General features: G+C 51.8%; 1 protein-coding gene across 4 annotated transcripts in view; it reads right to left on the bottom strand.

Annotated features, from left to right (window-relative positions):
• The window catches only part of PLXNA4 (plexin A4), a 464,525-nt gene extending 443,553 nt beyond the window's left edge, over positions 1-20,972 (bottom strand). The window contains exon 1 of one of the 4 annotated variants that reach the window (XM_059074236.2): positions 20,453-20,972. The gene's annotated coding sequence lies outside the window, so the exon portion shown is untranslated. Of the gene's footprint in view, positions 1-18,495; positions 18,586-20,452 lie in introns of those variants that run through there. The other 3 variants (XM_067042138.1, XM_067042137.1, XM_067042136.1) reach the window with 3 other exon arrangements.
• Positions 20,973-21,836: the final 864 nt, after the last annotated feature.

Genomic DNA, 21,836 nt, shown 5'->3' with positions numbered 1-21,836 from the left:
CTTGGGTCTGGCATGGCCCACGACAAGCCCCTCTTGGGGTGGTGCCAGGAGTTGGGGGTTGGCTTGTTAGCCCTGGATGGAGTGCGTGGCCCAGGATTCCGGGGTGCCACAGGGCTCCCCGTGCCATGAAGATGAGGAGCCTCCTAATTCTGGTTCCTGAAGAAGCCAGCCTCTCTGAGCTACCTCACAGGCAGAAACGCTGCGGCTCTGAATACCTATCTCTAGCACCTACATCCACACCGGATGATCTAGAAGCACAGTCTACATCCTGAGGCCTGTCTCTGCCAGCCCCAGCTGTGGCCTGTGACCTGCTCACCCTGAGGTCAGCATTTCCTGGAGTGACAGTGAGGGGACAGATAAAAGGAAGTGTGGGGACATGGGGGGAGGCAGCTCACAGCCGCTCTTGAGCTATTTTCCACATGACTACTCTTGGTGTTTCGTCCCAGGAGGCACATAACACTGCTGCAAGGATGTCCTCCCCAGACCCATCAGAAAAGCCAAAGGGTGAGAGCCAGCAGCTCAGGGGCAGCGCTTCCCGACGGGGCCATGAAAATGCAGAAGGAGGGGCCAGAGACAACTGTCCCCAGGCCCGATCTCAAACACAGACACCCAAAGCTGGTGGTCAGGGGCCACTCTGTCTGGTATGAGAGGTTCTAGAAAGGTTCCCCTGTGCCAATCAGCATCTTACCCCCTCCACTGAAATGCCTAAAATGCTGCCAATGGAACTTTGTTTCTTTGGGTCAAGGACTACACTCACTCTTCCAACAATCCACTCCTTACCGTGGCTCCTCCATCACCTCCCTTTCCCTGTGGCCAAGGGGACTCAGGACTAGGCAGAAGAGGGGAGTGGAGAGGGTTCAAACAGCAGGGTCCTACTGGTCTATAAGGCTACTTGGTGAGAATGAGGGAAAGCACCCTCTCTGGTCAGCCCCAGCTTGGTGGGCAGATGGCATCTTGGTGGAGGAAAAAGACAAGTCTTTCCTGAGCTAGGAGATGCAACAAAGCTTGGCCAATGGGACATGGGCAAAATGGCAGCTCTCACTCACCCCTGAGTCATGGATACACTACAGCCCCAGAGGCCCTGTCTAAAGAAAGAAAAGGAGAGGCAGAAAGGAAGTAGCTTCCCTCTGATTGGAGTTCTTAGGGAAAAATGCAATTACTTCCCAGTTTTGTCCAAGGATACCCTTTGGAGATATAGGGAGATAGACAAATAGACATATGTATATGTGTGTGTGTGTGTTCTCTGTGTGTACATACAGATATATCCATATCCCATGTCTCTATCTGTATCTGTATCTATATTTACATACTGACTATATTCAAACCAAAAATACCAGGACACATGCTCTGGCAATGGCATAGAATATCTGAAGTGAAGTCTGTTTCTAGTAAATCTGGGGCCCGTGGTCACTACTGATAGGCTAAAGAGTGGAGGATGGCTGTGACAAGGTTCCTGAGGTGACACTGTGCCAGTAAGTGCCTCCTTCCCTTCAGGGACACAGGAGAAGTGACAGGACTTTCCGTGGTGTGTTTGCAGTAGAAGGACTGTCTCATTCAGAGCTGGCCTCTGTTCACAGAGGCCCCATATCTTTAAAAGCCACCAACACACTGAAAGTTCCCAGACTCCCCAAGCGTTTGTTCCCTCTCCACAGTGGCTAATCACCTTTCTCCACAGTCAACCAGTGGTTTCTTCCTCCCTCAGCTAGAGTGTTGCTGTGAATAATGCAATGTTTCAAGCTTGACAGTTCGTCAACATGCAGAGGTTTTACTGCTTTCAGAGCTGAGGGGCCTGGAGGAATTGGGTGTGCTCTGGCAACCAGGGTGTCTCAGGGCAATGGACTCTGCCTGGATCACTGGACGCACGCAGTGAAAACCATGCAGGAAAATCCCAGAGGCCCTTATTATCTAGTTTAAGGCTATCTTCCCAGGAAAACAGGGCCTGGAACTGAAGACATATGAGATGGGCTGTTTCTGTAAGTATCTCCCATTGGACGCAGGTGAATATATCCAGGTATGTCAATGCCATGTACACTGGACCCACCTCTCTGGTCTCCAATGGACCATGTCAGCTTCGTAGCAGGCAGACATTAGCAGATGCCCCATCCTGCAGTGCTTGACGTAATTATCAGGTAGGCTCCAGGCAATAATTATCCATTAATGGTCAGTCACTACCTTGAGTTAAAACCAAGAATCTCCTACTTGCTCTCCCTTAAACCAAATCTAGGGGCCTGGGTGGTAAACCTGAAAAACCAGCAACCATCGCCACCACCTGGCAAGAAAAACACATTATCTAAGATACCACTGAAGGTGAAACATACATAAAAACAATGTATGTTTACAGGTGTGCATTGGCAAAACGGATGGCTGAACTGAGCACAGATTGAATATATAAACATGGGTGTTAAATTTAAACTCCAGGCAAATGCTGGATCTTCCAAAAATGAAGGAATCCCTACATATGCTTTTAAATCTTTTTTTAAGACGCCATACTTAGAAGGAGAGCCAGGATCCATGGGACCAGCCACCTGCCCCTCTGTTCTTCCCATGTGCACGCAGAACCTCAAGGCAGTAGGCACACTGAAGCCCAGTGTTGCAAACAGTTGTGACTATTTATAAACCAAGAAAACTGAAGTGCTTTAACCCAGCAGAGTAGCAAGAAGCATAACTAACAAGTTTTAGGTATCTGAAGAGGAGGCAATAATTTTCAGCAACATTCTGAGCATTTAGGATGTGCTGAGCAGTGTGTATTATGTCACTTGATTGTCCCAGTAATCCTGTCATGTATTATTTTACCTTTTTAATGATAAGAAACCTGAACATCAGAAAGGATTGGTAACATGCCCAATGTCACATAGCCAAGGAGCCAGGGTTTGATGACGTCTGTAACTTACTTTAAGTAAAACAGTAAACAGTGTGGTATAATGTAGGTAAGTCAGTTTTAATCTACACCCAAGGATGGTTAGTCAACATCTGAAGTACTGCCAAGAAAAACGTACACACTCTTCAGGGCTGCTGACTTGGCTTTTGAAAGACGCACATCAGAGTCTACCCTGAGTCTTTCAACTACACTATCTTGATCAGCACCATTGGGTTTGTTAAAAAGCATAAGAGATGTTAGAAACAATTTTTCAGTGGGAAATTAAGCAGTGTCAAAGACGGACGACTGGATAGAAATACTGTCCAGGCACCTCCGCCCTGTGGTACAAGAATCTGGCAAGCCCAGAGCATTTGCGTCTCGGCTTAGGGCTCCCATTATATTTCATCTTTCAAAAGATTCTGTCCTCTGATCCCACTAGAAGGTGAGCTGAAACCTATAACCAAAATATTGTTGCATCTGCCTCAGTAAACCTTCCTTTAAATAAACCTCTCAGAGTCATGTTAGGGACTAAATGTTTGTGTCCTCCCAAAACTCATATGTTGAGATCCTAAACCCCAATGTGATGGTATTAGGAGATGGGGCCTTTACAACGTAATGAGTTCATGAGGGTGGAGCCCTCCTGAGTAGGATTAGAAGAGAACAAGTGCCCCCCACACACACACATCTCTCTCTCTCTCTCTCTCTCTCTCTCTCTCTCTCTCTCTCTCTCTCTCTTTCATACAAGGAAAGGACAGTCATCTGTACACCAGAAAGAAAATCTTCACCAAGAACTGAACCATACTGGCACCCTAATCTTGGACTTCCAGTCTCCAGAACTGTGAGAAACGTCTGCTGCTTCAGCTACCCTGTCTATGGTATGGTGTTATAGCAGCCTAAACTGGCCAAGACAGTCACTAAGTCAGTGCTTCCCAAACTTTCTCACTTCCTGACACACACACACACAGAAAATGATAATATTTGTACTACAGCCTGGAGCTAGAGAGGGCTGGCTTGGGTGCTCTGCCAGCTGCACGCTCCATGCATCCACCAGCAGGGCTGAAGGAACTCGCCACCCCTGGCATACTAGCTGGGAAAGAGGACAGGGTCTTCACTGAGCTTCAAGAACAGGTGACTGCTTTTGTGTCTCCTTACTAACAAAGATGGGCACGTGTGGTGGAATCCAGTTGGAAGGTTGTAGGGGGAGGAGGCCTACAGCTCTCATCTATTTGTAGTCATTGGAAACCGAACCCCTAAATAATCTGTTCACTGGGAATGGCCAAGCTGGAGTAAGCCGGGTTGCAACGCCAGGTCTGTCTGCTCCCAAAGTCTTTGCTGGGTCCTCGTGGCTCCATTGTTTCTTGGGCCCAAAGAAGCTGAATCAATGGTTATCTGTCAAACCTCCAAGGGAAGCTCTCCAGGGAAACGCCGTGCCAAAGGGTTCTGTCCTTGATGCTCCACAGTTTCACATTTCTATCAGTAATTTGAATGAAGACACTTATCAGATTTGCAGATGACAAACTCTAGGACTTGTGAAGGTCAAATGAGATACTATGGGAGAAGTCATGTGGTCCCTATTGGTGATAATGACACACAATTCAAGACCATCTTATCAGGCTGGAACAGGGTCCAAACTGGACTCCAAAATGAAACGGAATGTGGTAACCATGAGTTCAAAATTTAGGTTTCAAAATAATATGCCTGGATAAAGTACCAGATGGCAGAAGTTGACATAAAATACGAGTGTGGGAGGCGTATGCAGTTCCACTGGTTGTGGACCAGCAAGTGGGACAGAGCTGCCCCTAGACTGTAAGGGAGCCTTTGGCAGAAAACCCTGCCACAGGGGCGTCCTGACGTGGGGATCCGGCACCCCGCCTCCCAGACTCCCACCTTCTCCACACATTAGTCCCAAAGTCAGACGTGGAGTCACACCCAACCATGCATGGCGGACATGAGCTCTCTGTCTGCGTGGCAAGGTCATTAGAAGAGAAAGAACCCATTGTGTGCCACCAAAACGGGGTTGCTTGCATCTCCCCAAAGATGCCCAACTTGCCAGCACAGCCTAGATGTGTGGCTCAGAGAAAAGAGTGGAAGGAGAGTTGATAAGAGCCTGGAATTTAAGATCTTCTTCACACAAGATGGAAGGAATAGGGGGAAAGGGGGAACATAAAAGCAGGCAATTAACTACCAAGGGGCAATCGTTTGTCCCCCCCGAATAAAAATCTCTTTATTTCCTTGAATTTCACTTTGATGTCATCCTTTTTCTTTTTGCACTTTTGTGAAACCTCAGAACCTTCTGGCCTAAGACCACAGGAAGGCAGCCAAGTTTAATGGGGTCTTCATTTCAGAAAGGAAGTAACAGCAGTTCCTATGGCCTCCCAGGCAATACAGTAAGTCTGTGATCAAGGCTCCAACTCAGTAGATGCTTTATTCACAATCACTGAGCAATGACGATTAAATAGATTACACACCAGCACACAGCCACCACTGCGTGCTGACTTTCCTGTGAAGCTACTTCCCACTTCCTGTGGACTCGCAGTTGTTTCATTATGTGTGATGCCCTCTACCGTCCGACCATTCTAGCACCCCTCTTTTTAAGCTCAGGAAATCAAGAAAAAAACTAAGCCACCCTATTACTGGAGGCAAACAGAACTGCAAATAGGTATAAGGCAGTTGCCTGCTTTCAAGAAGCTTGCAATTAAGGGGAAATATGAGAGGTAAATGCTAAAAATACAAGTCAATAAATCGTATATTACAAATAAATTCTTGGCAGCTTGAATCTGCAGAGAGTTTCTAGCTATACGGCTGCTGTCTTGACACAAAAGTTCCTGGGACTGGCTCACGTCTGGAACGCGGACAAGGCTACGTGCAAAATTTGTTAGCTGGGAAAAACTCTTCCAGGCCTAAAGATTTTTTAAAATTTGCAAATATAAATGCCATTCTTTCAAAACAATATGTGCTGGGGAAACGCTGCTTGATATTTTTAGGAGTTACTTTTCTCTCTCTGGCCACATGATATTCCTCAAGCTTTACACTCGAGCTCTCTGGAACACTCCAAACATGGGCATCTTCAAATTAAAGCGAGAGAACGTCTATTGCATCCCCAATCCTAGATGCCAAGGATATACCATTTCGCCTAATAAGGGCAGCCACACGTATAATTACAGGTTTTAAACCATACTTAATTCATTTGTTTTGAAGTATTTGCCGTGAAGCATTGGGTCTTGCTAGTATCGAGTCCTAAAAGAAGGAATGAGGAGGTTAGGATGAACAGCAGGGACCTCCTCGTGAAATCACGCCTGGGTTTAGCAAAGCTTGCTCTCCCCCACTGCCCCCAGCGCCCAGCCCAGGGCCCAGCCACAGCCCACACCCGCCGTCCAATCCGACACTGCACACACAGTCGGCAGCTCGAGTACCTGCACCTTTCTTGGATCTTCCCATCTGACCACGGAACCAGAAGCCACTTTGACATCTGATAAGCACAGGTCAGTGGGAAGTCTCTACAGTGACACTTAGGGGGCAGCGAAGCAGAGAAGCAGATGCAGTGGGGATTCCCTGCCTCCATCCCAGACTCGGAGGCAGCCTTGGAGAGGAATGGGCTCAGCAATCCGCCCCCCCCACCACCCACCCATCTCCCAGCACGCAGAGTCAGGCGTAGAGGATGCCACCAGCACAGCCCCGGGAGACGTCAACTAGTCTATTTTGGTCCTAACCACACATCACTGTGGTTAAATTACTTCCCTTCTTAGGACCCCGGGCCCTGCCCTCTGGCCCCTACTAGGGGAACAAGTTGCCACCAGATAAAGTGGGAAAACTGCTGAGCTCCCTGAGACCAGCAGCGCAGCTACATAAATATATTACGTACTGAGTGTAGCTGATAACACGTACAAGGGCTGGGTACAGAGGCGTGGCGCGGGAAGAACAGAAACCCTGTCATCTCTGTACGGCTCTGAGAAGCTTAGAGCTCAAAAATACCTACCCTGCCCACTGTTCCCCCTCCACAAGACAGACCACAGTACAAGCCATTTTGATTAGCTGCTCTGAGACACCCAGGAGCAACCCAGAGAAGGGTTGCTTCCCAGAGAAGGAAACAAACCCACTGTTTCCCTTGAAATTGAACTGCAGCTTTGCAGCTGAGGATACCCTTTGGGGCCGAAAGAATCCCTCATTCGACAGGGCCGGTGTGAGCTGCGTCCATGTCAGCTGGGTACCTTGACCGGTCGGCAGACCTCCAGCCCCACGTGAGCCTGGTGACCTTCCACAGCAGCGCAGCAGGGCTGGGGCTTGAAAGGGTCTGGGTGGACTTGAAGGAGTTAGATATTTTTCTCTCCAAACTCTCTGCTCAAGACAGATGGCCTATTTTCTAAAGTTCCCACAGTATAAGCACAAGAGCCTAAAAGTTTTGCCACCAGCCACTTCTACATCTCCTGGGCTTAACGGGGACCACTACATGACAGAGCGTCCCTGCAGAATGCAAAGCACTGGACGCTGAGATGGTGACTCATTTTTTCCCCACGTATTGCAAAGAGGGGGGAAGGAACCCTGCTTGAGTAGCTACTAGGTACTAGGCTGCTCGTATTTTAATTCAAATACTTTCACCATATATGTGTGAAGCAAAGTGTGCCTACAGCGAAGGAACCTGCGGCCCCCTGGAGACGGACCGTCCCACCTAGCGTCCCATCATGTCCCATCGTGGGAATCATACACATTTTTCTTGAAGGCTCTCTGGACCAAGCAACACCTCACAAGTGGCCAGATCCTACCAGCAGGCCTGGATTGTACAGACTGGCCCCTACTCCAGGACACAAAATTAGACAAACGAGATGTTATATTTCTAAAGGGCGAGATCAAAATTGTACTCCCCATCTCTCAGCTCAGGGTGGAGCTCATTTCACCAAGCCACGCTCTTCTGAGTGTGTCCACATTGAAAATGGGGTAAACACACCAAGAAAGGGAACAAGCTAATGTAGTGCCCAGAACAAAGACCTGGTCATTCTCCTTTGCTGAATTCTAATTCTGCCTTTATTCTGATCTTATTCTGTAATCGTCTGTGAATGACTCAACCTTCCGGGACCATGCTTTTTCCATTGGAAAATAACAGAAATCTCCTAAGGCAAGGTGAATGCCTGGATGTTTTCAGAATAATCTCAAGCAAAATGTTCAAGATAGTATGTTTAATTCAAAACATGAACCACTTGAAAAATGTAAATTCTATATGTGGGTTTTCTTGCTTCTTTACCAAGCTTCTGCCAGATCCCAAAATGAGCTTCTCTGCCTACCAATGGGACCAGAAGTAAATAGCAGAGTAAAAGCACAGGGATGCTGCTGCCAGCAACACAAGCCCCCCATATCCGCTGGCCTCACCTCTACCCACAAATCAGCCCACGTGCACCTCAATTCACCACGTCCAGAAAGACCATATCCCCCGCCCCTCAAGCAAGTCTCAGTCTAGAAATCCATAGCTCAGTGAAGGGTGTCTCCTTCCACCAGCTGCCCAAGCTGGACACCTGCAAGACGTCCCCAAGTCCCCCTCCCCTCCCCCCTACCACCTTCCCCACCATATCCACCATCTGTCAGCTCTAACTCCCAGGGACCTGTCAAATCTGTCCCTTTCTCTCCTTTGCTACCACTTTGGGCAGCCCTCGTCCATGTTTCCTGGATTACCATAATAGCCTCACTTCCAATTCTTCCTCCACAATGCAAAGCTGGTCTCGCTGATTCCCCATTTGGAAATCCCCAGGCCTGGCCACTGTCTGCCGAATGAAACCCTTATCTGGACGCGTCTCCTGGTCCTGGTCCTGGTCCTGGTCCAGCCTCCAGGGGTGTTTGCATCTGGCCCCACTTCCCACCTCTGCTGTGGGCGCTCACCTCTCCATGCCTAGTCTATGCTGCTGCCTCCCCCACGCACCTCTTCCCCATGTGTTCACAAGGCCTGTCCCGCTCACCCTTCGAAACACCCTTCAAACCTCCGATCGGTGGCCCCTCCTCCTCCAGAAGACCTTTGCCACATCCTGCCTTTCCTATCTGGACAGGCGCCCCTTCTTACACCTTCTCAGGAGGCCCTCTGCCTGCACGGAGCCCACGTCTTATCACCCTGTGTTTAATTATCTGTAAACGTGTGCGCTGTGGCCACACCGAGCTGTGGGCTCTCCAATGGCGGGAACTGGGTCTTTCATCCCTGTACAGCCAAACTCTTGCATCGTGCCTAGCACATAGTAGGCCCTCAATAACTATGGACTAATTGATGGATCGATCAATTGATTGGTTAAATATTCCTTAGCTCACATCCACCTAACTAAAATATGTAAATATATATGTATGGAGCAAAGTGAACAGTAGATACGGAAGCAAATCAAGACCTTTTTCCTTTCTCCGCAGTCCCCCGTTAACCTACTGCTGCCAGGCTCGGGACTCCCCCTCCTGCCCCGGCCTCTGGACTCCTGCACTAACCATTTCCTCCAGCGGTTTCCTGCTATCCCATGTGCATTCTCCCTTCTGACCCTCTGCAAGCTGCTTTTATCACTTACAGCTCTTCACCAGATCAGCAAACACACAGGAGCTGGTAAAGGTGCCATGGTGAGAGGCCTAAGCTGAAACATGATTTTCTCTCTTACTTGATGTTCTCTAACCTTGCGTGTAAATAGAACCTTCCGTCTGACGTTCACCTGGTCCTTTAATATGCAGAGCTACGTTCATCCTCACCTCCTGAGCTTCAGGTCGGGAACGGCAAGGGCTTATTCTGACTTGAAGGAAAGAGAAACTGAGGCCTAGCCCAGAGAAGGACCTTGGCTGAAAGAGATTCAGCAAACCTAGGATCAGAAGCTGGGTCTCCCGATTCCCTGGCCAGCACATAATACTGCTTCAATTGCTCCCAAAATGAAAACCTCAGGATTATTTTGCAGGAGAGAAAAAAAATAAGCCTCAAGAAGCTGTAGCCACGTTTCTGACAAGCTCCACTCAGAGGGCACCATAACTTACATAAATGATTTCCTATTACATCGCAATTGTCACTGCAACATGACAGTGCTGCAGCCTCCTTGAAGTGTTCTCTTTGTTGTTTTTCTGTACAGATCCCCCGGAAAGAAGAATCAAATATGGTCCGATAAGGAAAGCAAACCACGCGGCACCCGCAGACCCAGATTCCCCTTCTGCATGACTCCTCCTGAGAAGGACCAAAGAGAAGGTTCTGAGTGGTCCCCCCCTGGGCCTGAGCCCTCTCCCACCTGCCCTGTTCCCAGAGTTCTGCTGTGTCCCTGCAAATAGGATTCTTTTTTTTTTTTTTTTTTTTTAATGAAAGCCAACAGTTTATGAAGAAGAAATGAAGAGGCAATTTCCCAGCATGCCTGGGAACCAATACAAGCTGTTGTCAGGGTCTTCCTTTCAAAGGGTGACTGCTACGCTCCTCCAGAGTCAAGAGTGACAGAGCTCCAGTGCCTGACTTACAACTGCTTCATCATAGCAGGATATTTTACATTTAAAACTCACTGCAGTTGGGTTCAAACTCAGCTGGGACTTGATTTACTGCTAATTCATGTCTCCGACTCCTATCATTCTAAACTCAGTCGCCAAACAGTTTAATGCTGCTAGAATCACCAGTGCTATGCTTTATGAGTGGGCGCCAGGGGAATTTTGTTCGTAAGTGTGTGTCAGCAACTGTTATTCACTTTGGAAAAGGAACACGGGGCTGGGGCAAAGCATGGTGAGGCTCTATATAACTGGGCACGTGGGTCCCCAGGTGATCCAAATCCAAGTACTATGGGGGTGATACCCCACCCCAGCTCACACACACAAACACACACACAACACACACACACACACACACACACACACGCACACACGCATGCCCACACACATCATTACCTAGGTAAGATGAACACCGGGCACTGAAATGCTTCCCATGGGAAATGCCTAGCTTTGCTCTCTGGATCACTACCCAGTGGTAGAAACCATGAATTTACAGTCTAATTAGAAACGTTTGACCTCTCTAGGGTAGCAAAGTTTCTTCCCTGAGAGAAAATTTGTTTAAACCATCCAAAATTGGGGGAGCTGTATCTTAATAACTCACGCCTTTTTTGTTAATTCAGAACATTCATCTTTGCCAGTTACAATGAAGCCTCTTATTCAATAAGTGTAGCTGAAAAAAATACATTGAGAAGGTGAATGTCATTACTCACGTATCTTACAAACATCCATCTTGATCTATTACGTGCAACCGAAAAGCGCTATACTTGTTGGAAACGTTTCCACAAACCTGTCAGAACTGCAATCACACTCCTTAAAAAGGTCCCTTTAGCAAATACACATCTGAAGGCACCAGGGTCGCCGACATCTCATAGCAATTCACAGCCATTTCTGAGATTCCCAAATGCAAATGACAAGGACAAGAGGAAGCAGAGCTCTGGAAGCTGCACCTCACCAGTCCCTATTTTAAGAGCACAGTACATTTGTTCTCCTGTTTTTTTCTCCTCCAAACTACATTCAAACCTGAAAGCTTCCAGATGAAGGCCAGCGTCTCCTAAAATGCTTTCTGGGGAACATTTGTTCCAAGAAATGTCAACAGGTTTAAATACACCCACGCAAAGGGATCCCTCCACTGAAAAAAATGGTTTGCTAAAAATAATTAACCAGGATGCTCTGTAGCCAAACTTCTTTGCCTTTAATGTGCATCTTGAATCTCCAAAGGAGGACACAGCGTAAAGTGTTTGCAAGACTTACTTAGCCACAAATGCCTTTTCTATGGTGGGGTGGGGGGCTCATCTTCGGGATGCTCTGGGAAATGCAGTTTGGTCACATCCCTCCCAATCTATCGGCATCTAAACCCATAGTGAGTTTTACACGAAGAGCAAGAATTCATTTCCGTGTGCATCAGTATGAAGAGACCACGGCCCCTACCTGCCCCCAAACCACCATCACCCAGGACACTCTAGGGTGATTGATGGGTTCAGCCTGAGCTTGTCTTGGTTCATCTTAATCCTCTGAAACAGCCACAGCCTTGATGTGGTTCCGAGCCAGCCCCTGCCAGAGAGCGGGTTCACTCTTCCCTAGTTTTCTCCTTTACAGACTGTTCATCTCCTCTCCTTCTCCTCCACTCATTCATTCTTTTTACTCAGCAAATATTTACTGATTGCTTCTAGTACTGGGGACCAAGCATACAAGAGAAGGAAGAAATGGTCCCTGTCGTCTAAAGACATAAAGCAATAAGTAATGTCAATGCTATTGGCATCATCGCTATGGCCTGTGGCAGCTTCTTTAGCACCATTAAAAAGTATGAATTAAGTTCCTGATTACACAAGAGGCTGCTTCGAGCAGGGGCTGGCCCCTAACTCCCCGGGAGCCGGAAACCTTACGCAGCCCTGCTGACGCAGACACGTCTCAAGGTCTGTGAGCTGCTCGCAGCAATCACCAGTTAAGGGCAAGTGCATTTAGGGGAAGAAGACAGGGGTCCATATCTAATGGCAAAGAGAGCAGGGCAAGGGGTCACAAGCAGAGTGGGACCATCAGTCCTTTGCCCCACCTGACCCTAGAGGGGCTTCAAAGTACAAGAGTTGTTTAAAGAAAAAAAAAAAAAAAAAAAAAGGAGGGGGGCTGACTCCAGGCAATGACCTATGGGAAATATTTTATGCAGAAATGTCTCCTGTTGTTTTGTATTTCAACGCTTACAATATTTTTTTTTAAAACTGGAAGGGGGCAAAGGTCATTTGCATCTGTCCCCAGCAGCTGTGCCCCTCTGCCATCACGAACAGAAGTGCCTGAGATATTCACATGCCACCACGTGGAAGGCATGCCTTTGGTCCATGAGCCCTACAAGATAGGAAACCAGGCTGGAACGCATTCTTCATGTGGTTCCTCTGGGGTTTAAACTGGGTAAGCCATAGTGTAGTTGGCTATTTTGCCCAGAGTCATGAAGCTGGGGGCTGAACGACGCCTTACTGGAGCAGCCTGCTGTGGTTCGCTGACTCTGTTCTGAAGAACCACATCTTCCTTACATGGAGCCCATTATCACAGACCCCCCCCCCATTTATGTACCTGCCCAGATCGCTCAACCCCACCAAACATCCCACCCCACCCCCAATTCTGTCTTCAACCCCCTGCCCTGCTCCCAGCTGGAGTGGCCCCAGGGACACCGCACCCCATTCATTCCTCTGCCCCTAAAGTTCCTGCTCCCTTTCTTCTCCTTCAGGGGCAAAGGTCAGGGTCCTGCAGGTACAACACCTTCAGGCCCACTTGGGGGGGGGGGGGGAGCCAGGGAAGCCCCAGCCCCTGGGCCTGACCCCACAGGCTCTAGTTTGACCTGGCATCACGACCCCAAGGGGTGGGGGAGTTTCTGCCTCGTGAGGTAAAAGGTGCCCAGGGAGCTGCAGCAGGAAGGACCCAGCAGGAGGATGGGTGTTGGCCGTACCCGTCCTCCAGACTTTTCTGAGACCGTGTTCCCATCAGGCTTCTCCTGGTGCGTCCTGAGCACCCGAGCCACCAGCTGTGTTTCCTCGGGAAGCTGTGGCTAGCTTGGTAATATGTCACTCTTTGTGCATTCCTTGCCTCCCTCTCCTCCCTCCTTCCCTCAGTCTTGCTGCCCTGGGATTCCACCCCTCAACAAAGTGTTAACCACATCAGCTTTTGCCTTGGGCTCTACTTTCTAGGGAACCCAGGCCGAGACTGGGGGTGAGGGGACAGGCAAGGGTGTCAGGCCCTGGGCTCCTCCATCACTTTCACCAGAACAGTCCATCTTGCCCCTGTTCTGTGCATTAGAATTCCACGTAAAATTGAATTTGAATAGAGAATTCCACTGCATAAATATTTTTTAAATCACCGATCTTGACCAATCCCCTCATTGTATAAATGGTAATACTGAAACATAAGGGGATGTTTTTCCCAAGACCCCTCTGCTGGTAAGTGACAGAGCTGGAATTATCTACATCTGTCTCCAAAAGCTAGTTTTTCCCATAACACCAGTGCTTGTTTAACCAGGGGGACATATCAGCATCATGTAGGAACCTGAGGAAATATACATCTCCTGGATCTCATTCCTGTCTGAGAACCTCTCGGCTGCCTTGGAAGGACAAGGGGCAAACACTGAACCTGGAGTTGAACTGTCTACCCACCTGGCAAAATTCTGCTCGAAACCCTAGTATCTATACAATCACCAGAACCTACTACTTAGTGTGAAAATTCAACTGAAACTTTTCTTATAGACTCCACCCCTTCATTCACAGTCGGGAGTAGGAAAATGAAAGTGCTTGTTTTAGGCCAACATTTCTTGGGGGATTCCCAGGGCCGCTGCACAGTATATCTACTTCTTGTGGTTTTACCAATCCACATTCGAGTGCTTAAAGGCTCTGAGAAGTCCTGCAACAAAGAACCTCTTTCTCTCGGCTTTACACTCGGGATTTCTCAAACTTCTTTGACCGTGAAAACTGTGTATGTGTACCACCTATTCACAGAATATGCTCGGGGGAATCCTGCTCTACTTTAGGTATCACCTTCGGGCAGCAGGACTGAGATGGAGAGGAAGAAAATCCATGCTAACCTTCTCTGCAAAGTTAGCTGACGTTCCACTCAGTTTGGTTCAATCACATATCCCAGGGGCTGCCGCCCTGCCAGGCCCGCCTCTCATTGTCTATTCCCTCCACGAGAGGAGAAGCGATCGTCCAGCTCTACTCGGCTTCCTGGCCCTCCTCTTGACCTCTGGGCCAAAGCCAAAGAATGGTTTGTTCACCCCCTGGTTCCTGACCCCACTCTACCCAGAAGGAAATCCATGAGTTGGGCCCGTAGCAGACAAGTTCAGTGAGGATGTGAAGTGGGAACCCAATCTTGAGCGAAGACCGGGAAAGCCTTTGACCAGCTCTGGTTTTCCTTTCCCATGGTTCCACCGACCTCTTCCTCCACAGCTCCTCTCCTCACGATTCCTAATGAAAATCCTTGTCCCTGGAAGGCCTTGGGAATTGATTCGGCTAGTCTGAGTTCAGCACATCGACCGCAGAGACGACATCCTCTTAGCTAGTGATCTGTTTTGTGTTGGATTGACAAAACATTCCAAAATCCAATTTGCTGTTGCGAATCCCGGTTCATGGGGAACGCGCCGTGGAGAGGGCGGGCTGTGGGCAGGCTTAGCTGGCAAAGAGAGGATGCCTGAGGTCTCGCACACACCTGTGGGCATGAGTCTGAGCAGGCCGACGGTGGCAGCCATTCCTGCTGCTGCCCGGAGGGGTGGTGATGAAATCCAAGTGCACCCTTTCAGCCACCTCAAGTCTGGCAGCAGCTTCACTCGCTTCAGCGTAGAGGAGAAGCCAAATAAATAACGTGCAGAATAAAAGTCTGTCTTTCAGAGGGAAAAACCAAACTAACTGCAGCGGAATCACCTGCGGATGCTCCCCTAAAGTGTTCAGGCCAGAGAGGTCACGTCAGGCAGCTTAGCAGGCCCGACTTCCAGGTGGGAAAGCACCCAGCTAGGTGCACGGGCTCCAGCAGGGCCTCACCGCCCATACCTCTCAGAATCGGGATGTCATTCCTAACTAAGCGCTACGCTTACACTAAGTCTGCACAAAGACCTTCCTCACCCACAGCCCGTTTCCACCGATTTCCAGTGAATCTCTGCTCCAACACCATATGATCCAGGCACCCAGCACAGCATGACGTCCACAGACAAAGATTCCTTCCTTGCCTCTGTCTTCCAAAATCTGGAACCCTAGGGCTAATCAATGAATGAGCAAGCAAGTACTGAGCACCTACTATGAGCATCTTTCCCCAAGAACGAGGAGACTATCTACTGCGTAGCAGCCTGGGGCATTCATTCCATCTTATGCCCAGGCCATCAAAATGAGAATAAACAATCCCCACCTTACAGGGTGATTTGAAGGATTCAGTGAGAGAGTGCCGTTTCTACAACGCCAGCAAATTTGAAGTAGCCACTGGGAGAACTAGACTCCTACCAGCACAAGACTCAGAGCCTCACAGAATGAAAAGCAAAGAGCGGGACTGCACTCATTCACTCCTCCTTCGTTTTTTTCCCAGGATGAAACAGGAGCTGCCAAATGAGGCAAGAGTCACCCTCAGAAACTGAGCACGCTGCCAGAATGATCCTCGCAATTGCACAACCAACGACAGTCAAGGATGAGGCTCAGCCCCATTTGATGAAGGGGGAAGTCGAGGTTCAGAAAATGAATAGATTTGCCTGGGGTCACAGAGGCGGTCCAAGGGAGAAACCAGATCTTCTAAACTTCTTCCCAGCACACTCTCCCACAAACCTCCCGAACCAGGGTTTGCTAAGGATGCAAGCAGCATAGTAACGAGGAGGGAGGTCAGTCTGCCTAGGGCTGAGACCTGGCTCCACCCACTACCAGCTGTAGTGATCTTGGACAATGTTCTCACCGTCCCCGCCCCCCCCGCCCCCCCCGCCCCGCCCATCTCAGCTTCCTCGTGAGGAAATGGGGATAGTAACAGTGAGTGCCTCTCTGGGCTGTTACAAGGAAGACATGGGCCAACCCGTGCAAACCCTTAAATGACGCCTCCCCCAAGTAAGTGCTCAATAAATACTAGCCAGCATCATCGTCATTAATTATTATTCTTTTCCACTCTTGTTATTTTCACAAGGACAAATACCAGTGTCCTCACAACCTCTTCCCTGGGGAGGCTGATGCCACATGATCATAAGCACGGGGGCCCTGGGGCTCACGCGGACTCACCCTGGGACTCGGGAAGCTTTTCTTCCAAGCTGCTTCATACCAAGCAGGGAAGCAGCCTCCTCCTTCTGGAACAAGGCCTCTGTTCTGGGAATTAGGACCCCCTGCCTTTCTCCGCTTTCAAGATCCACCTCTTACCACTTCGCAGCAGAGCCCCCTTCCGTCTCCCTGCTGACTCCACGCTCCTGCCACAGCTAAAAGGCTACAGTCTGGACAGTAAGGAGGGAAAAGGAAGAGGGGGCCAAGTCCGGACGGGGTGGGGGTGGGGGGGGTGTCAGGTGGCAGTGCACGGTGGGGAGTAGGGGGGTTCACGGCTACTAAAGAGGCAGCTAGTGTCCGCAGGGCTCCACGTGGACCCAGCCTGGCTCAACAGAACCTATCGGGCCATTACCCTAATCACACGCATCTCCCCAACGGTCATTTGATTTATTAGTGCACCATCTTTTTAAAATGCCGCTCTTAAATATAAATAACGCTTAATCATCCAGCTGTCGTTAAATTCATGTCATATTGATTTCTTGGAGTGCCACAAATTTGAGGGCGACTGGGCTGGTGGATGTGTGCACAAAGCCACGAGGTGGATTAGCAAGGGGGTGGGGGAGGGATGGGAGGAAAGGGAGGTGGGTAGGAGGAGGGGATGTCAAGGGAGAGAAATGAGCCCTGCTCAACCGCCCGAGGGTCTGAGCCAGTTTCACATTGGGCAGCGCTGGACACAAAGAAGAAGAGGAGAAGAGAGCCCAGAAGGATTGGCACGTCTGTTGCACAGACTCACCACAGCCTAGATCGCGGGTCGGTTTTCTGTTGTCACAGCCCATTGCTGAAGCCACCGCAACAGGTCTCCGAGGTGGCATTGTCTGTGTAGTGGTTTCTCTGGGTGAGGATGGGGAGAAACGACTGAAAAAAATGCCCCCTAGCTGGCTAGGAGGAGAGAGATTGGCAGCGATTTCTTTGCATCAAAGCTTGGTGATAACTAGGAGTTAAAAGGGGGTGATTTCCCCACCCCCTTAGCTCTCTCTCCACTTCAGGACTGCTGCCTCCCTAGAAAGCCCCCACTTAATTTGCAGCAGCCCTCATCGTGATTAAAAGGATCGGAGGCCAGGTGTAGGCAGACTCTGCCCTGCAGACTTCCCTGTCTGCGGGTAGCAGCGGCTGCGGTGACAGCGGGCGAGGGAGAGGTGCAGAGAAGCAAAAAGGAAACAAGTCGGTGGCCTCAGATTCCTCCGGAAACGCTTGCAGAGCGTCGGTGGGCATCCAGAATGAAGTGCTGGGAGGACAGAGGAGAGCACGGGAGTACCAAATACGGCAGAAAGAACGGCTCGTGGGCAACCCAGGCCGCGCGCTCACAGCAGAGGCGCCTGGAGCACAGCCCTGGCAGCAGCGAGGGTCTGCTGAAAAGAAGCTTTCGCGGTTGGGGTTTTTCCAGTTTGATTCCCTTCCGAGCAGCGAGGAAGACCCCAGAGAACTTAAGAGGAAGGTCACAGAGGAGTGGTGGAGAGGGAGAGTGGCAACGTGACGTGTTCCGGGGCTGGGCAAGAGAGCCAAGAAAGAATGAGATGTACAGCCAGCTTTACATAGATGTTAATTAACGCCTGCTTTGTCCTAGAAACCAAACTGGTACCTAACACTAAGTTCGGAGTGTGTGGGGATTTTTTTGACCCACGCTAAAAAATGTTCAGCTTATCACCGGCATAATGACTGCTGGCTTAGCGTGAATGTGCTGCATCCTGAGCCTGCAAATATCCGAGAGAAAGGAGAGAAGGTAGGGAAGGAAGCAGAGGAAGGGGCAGAGGTCTACAAGGAAGACGCACAGCCATTTCAGGCAGCTCTGGACCGCACCTTTTTGCCCCTTCAAGGTCCCGTGAGGAAACGTTTACCTGGGAGCCACCCACTGTCGCTGGAGTTCCCTATTTCTGTAGAAAACCGTGAGCCGCTCCACGCGCACGTGGCACCTCCCTGTCCACTCACCCAAAGGGCATGCGTGCGAAGTGTTCCGGTTCTTCCACAGCCCGAAAGACAGAGATGGGTCCTGTCGTCACATGTGGTTGGACGAGCTGACCACATACAGCAAGGCTCTTTGAGAAGGCGTGTGCGCATCTGGGTATGTGTACACACAACCACCATTCTTAAAAAAAGAAAATAACGTCTGTTCCCCTGACTGGGTTCTCCCCATTGTTAGAGCTCTGCTTTATGCCATCTACCCTTTTTCAATCAATCAAAGGGCAGCTCACACAGCGCGCAGCGGGAACACAATCTCCCTCCCAGGGACGTCTGGTTCTCTCCTCCCCAGCCCAGCCGAAGACCTTTTCAGGAGCTGAAAAAAGTTTGGAAATAGCAGAGATGGGGCCACGAAGAGGGCCCTTTAGTTCAGCACCCAGCTTCAGGATTTACAGAATTAACCAACTCCCGTGCCCAGCACCGAGGCCCACTTGTTCAAAAGAATGTTGCCTCCTTTCTCCTCATGTTCTGGAAAACTCCCAACATATTTTTCCCACTGGTGGGTTTGGAGGACACTCTGAACACATGATCTTGTACAGAGAGCACAAGCTGATTCCATTTCTTGCCAAGCTGCCCAACAAGCTACGCCAAAAGGGACACAGCTATAGAAACGCAGAACCTGGCTATATCTATATTCAACTCCAAAATAGTGTTATATCTGGGTCTCACATTCTTCTCCCTACAACTGAGCTCTGAATGAACTGGCCTTTGACACACACACACCCCTCCCCCAAAGTGGGAACTATGAAAAACCCCTCCCACCTCCTCCAGAAAAAGTTTGAAAATGAGCAGCCTGTGAAACTCCAGCCAGGGAGAAAAAGAAAGGAGGAACTTTAGGGAAATAGAACCTTGAACCACAGGCTTCTGGAGAGTGATTCTACACGTCAGGAGCAGCCTGGCTCCGGGAGATGCTGCCAGACCCAAGGGTGCCTGGCCTTCGTGTAGGGCGGACACTGCTGAGGTGGTCATGAGAGGGGGGGGACCCTCCTCCCTTCCTGCACCGCACCCTCCTCCAACCCCCTTCTAGTTCTATTTCTCAGACACACAGCTCGGAAAGGCATGTGGCAGGTGTTAGGTGCGGGCACAGGGGAAGCAGCCCCACGCTTCCCTGCACAGTGCAGAGAGCCTAGAGACTCCCAAGTGCGTATAAGATTGCTGCTGTCCACAGACCGGAGACGTGAGTACGTTAGACGTTTTACGGAGGATCCGACCCCACACACTCTCCCTAGACAAGCAACACACCCAGAGCCATGCTTAAGCCCCTTCCTGCCTGAAATCCAGGCGCATTGCCGGGAAAGCAGTGCCTCGCTTCGGAAAGGCGTTTGTGCTGCCTCTTACTGGGGAAACGCAGTGTCTGTTCCATATGCACCGCCCTACAGAACTGCAGCCCCATCCGCCTCTGTGGCCTCCTCCCCGCGCGCTGGGCCACCACACTCTCCGAAGATCTGTCTGAGTATCTGTCGGTCTGTCTCGCGTTAAAACCCCCACGGTGCGCGAAGGCCACGGAGCAGAGATTACATTGGGCGGGTCTCCCAAGACCATTACTTCTCCCGTTTTTTAAAGCAGCCAGGGATGCCAGCGGCTGGGAACTGAAAAAAATCGCGCCCTCAACCTAGCCAGGTGGGAGGGAGAGGCAGTAGTAATACACAGAATCCCACCCCGAAAGTCCTGGTTACAGAAGTCTGAGTCCGGGAGCGTCAGAGGAGAAAGAACATGGGAAATACCTGCTCCGGCCGCGCGGCACCTACGTGGGTGTCCAGGTGGGACGCGGGCAGGTGCGTGTGCATGGCGTGTGCCCGTGTGTATATGTGTGTGTGTGCGTGCGTGCAGGGGGCTGGCTGCTCCGGGGCATTCGAGGACTCCGGACCGAGCCGGCATCTCCGCCCGCGCTGCCCTCGCCCGCCCGCCCGGCCGGCCGGCTCCTTACCTGCAAGCGCCGCTTTGCCTGCTTCAGCGGGAGCGCCGCATTGACACTGCAGATGGTGCCGCTGCCGCTGCCTCTCGCCCTCCTCTGAACGTGTGCGTGTGCGCGCGTGTGGCTGCCTCCTCCAGCCCCAGCCCCGAACCAACGAACGCGAATACTCCACCGAGGCACGGGGAACCCGGGGGGAGGCCAGGGAAACGGAGGGCGAAATCAGAGCCTACGGGGCTTGACAGCTCCTCTGGCGGCGTCCAAGGTGGGCAGAATGTCCAACAAAAAGGTCGGGAAATGCGCCTCGCCTCCAAGCACCCCTTTCCCCACCCGCCCAGCCCTGGAGCCCGAGCAGCGGCGGCGGCTCTCGGGGGCTGCGGTGGCGACGCGGGGCCGCCCCCTTCGTCCCCACCCCCGCGGGCTGAATGTCCTTGATGCCAAGCGGGCACGGCGGCGTCACTCCGCGCCGCCCATGCTCGCCCGGTCGGGCCGCTGCCCGGGCGAGGCGAGTGCGCGGGGGACCCGCCGGGGAGCGCTGTTGGCGCCTCGGCGCGCCTCCCTGGGCAGTGGCGGCCGCCCCCCGGCCGCACGCGACCGGCTGCGCCGCAGCTGCCCCCGCCTCCACCCGGGGCCGTGCCGGGCCGGGCCGAGGGGCCGGAGCTGGGGGGCCGCTGGAGCCGCCGGCTGCTCCCCGGGGAGGCGCGGGGCGGCGGCGGCCGCCGGCGCTGCGGCAGCGGAGAGCGCGGCCGCGGGCCGAGCCGGGCCTCCCGGGCGCGTCCCCCGGCCCCCCGGGCGGGCTGCTTGCAAAGTTTGCAGGGGGCAGCGAGCGGGGCCGCCGCTGGCTCGGCCGCCGCCGGAGCTCCCGGGCTGCCTGCTGCCGCCGCGGCTCGCTGCTGCTGTGCATTGAAGCCCGGCCAAGCGCTGCAAAAACTCCAGCTGCCTGGCGCTCTCTGGGTCCTCCTCTCCTCCCTCCCGCCCTCCCCGCTTCCCAGCCTCCCTCCCTCCCTCGCCTCGCCCCCGCCCCTCCCCGCCGCCCGCCACCCGCCACCCGCCACCCGCCGCCGCTCCCTCCCTGGCTCGTGCTGGCTGGCTTGGAGCTCGGCTGACAACTAGACCGCCGGAGAGCTGCCGGCAGAGGGGCCAGGGGGCAGGGGGCGCCTCCCCGCACCCCGCGCCCGCCGCCGCCCGCCTAGCCCGCGCTCCCCGCTCCCACGTTTGCGGACAGCCGCCTGGTCCCCTCGGCCCGCACCGGGCGACCCTGCCGGCGGCCGTGTGGGGCAGAGGAGCGCGTACTTGGTGGCCCGGGCGCCCGGGCGCCCGGGCGCGCACGGGGGATGAGGCACACAGCCGCCTCAGTAGGTCCGGATGTGGGCGCCGACGGTCGGAGGGACCCCCAAGG

Source organism: Kogia breviceps, chromosome 9 (assembly GCF_026419965.1).
Source record: "Kogia breviceps isolate mKogBre1 chromosome 9, mKogBre1 haplotype 1, whole genome shotgun sequence".
Lineage (NCBI taxonomy): Eukaryota > Metazoa > Chordata > Mammalia > Artiodactyla > Physeteridae > Kogia > Kogia breviceps.
The sequence above is the reverse complement of the archived record's forward strand: the minus strand, read 5'-3'. Positions and strand labels throughout refer to the sequence as shown.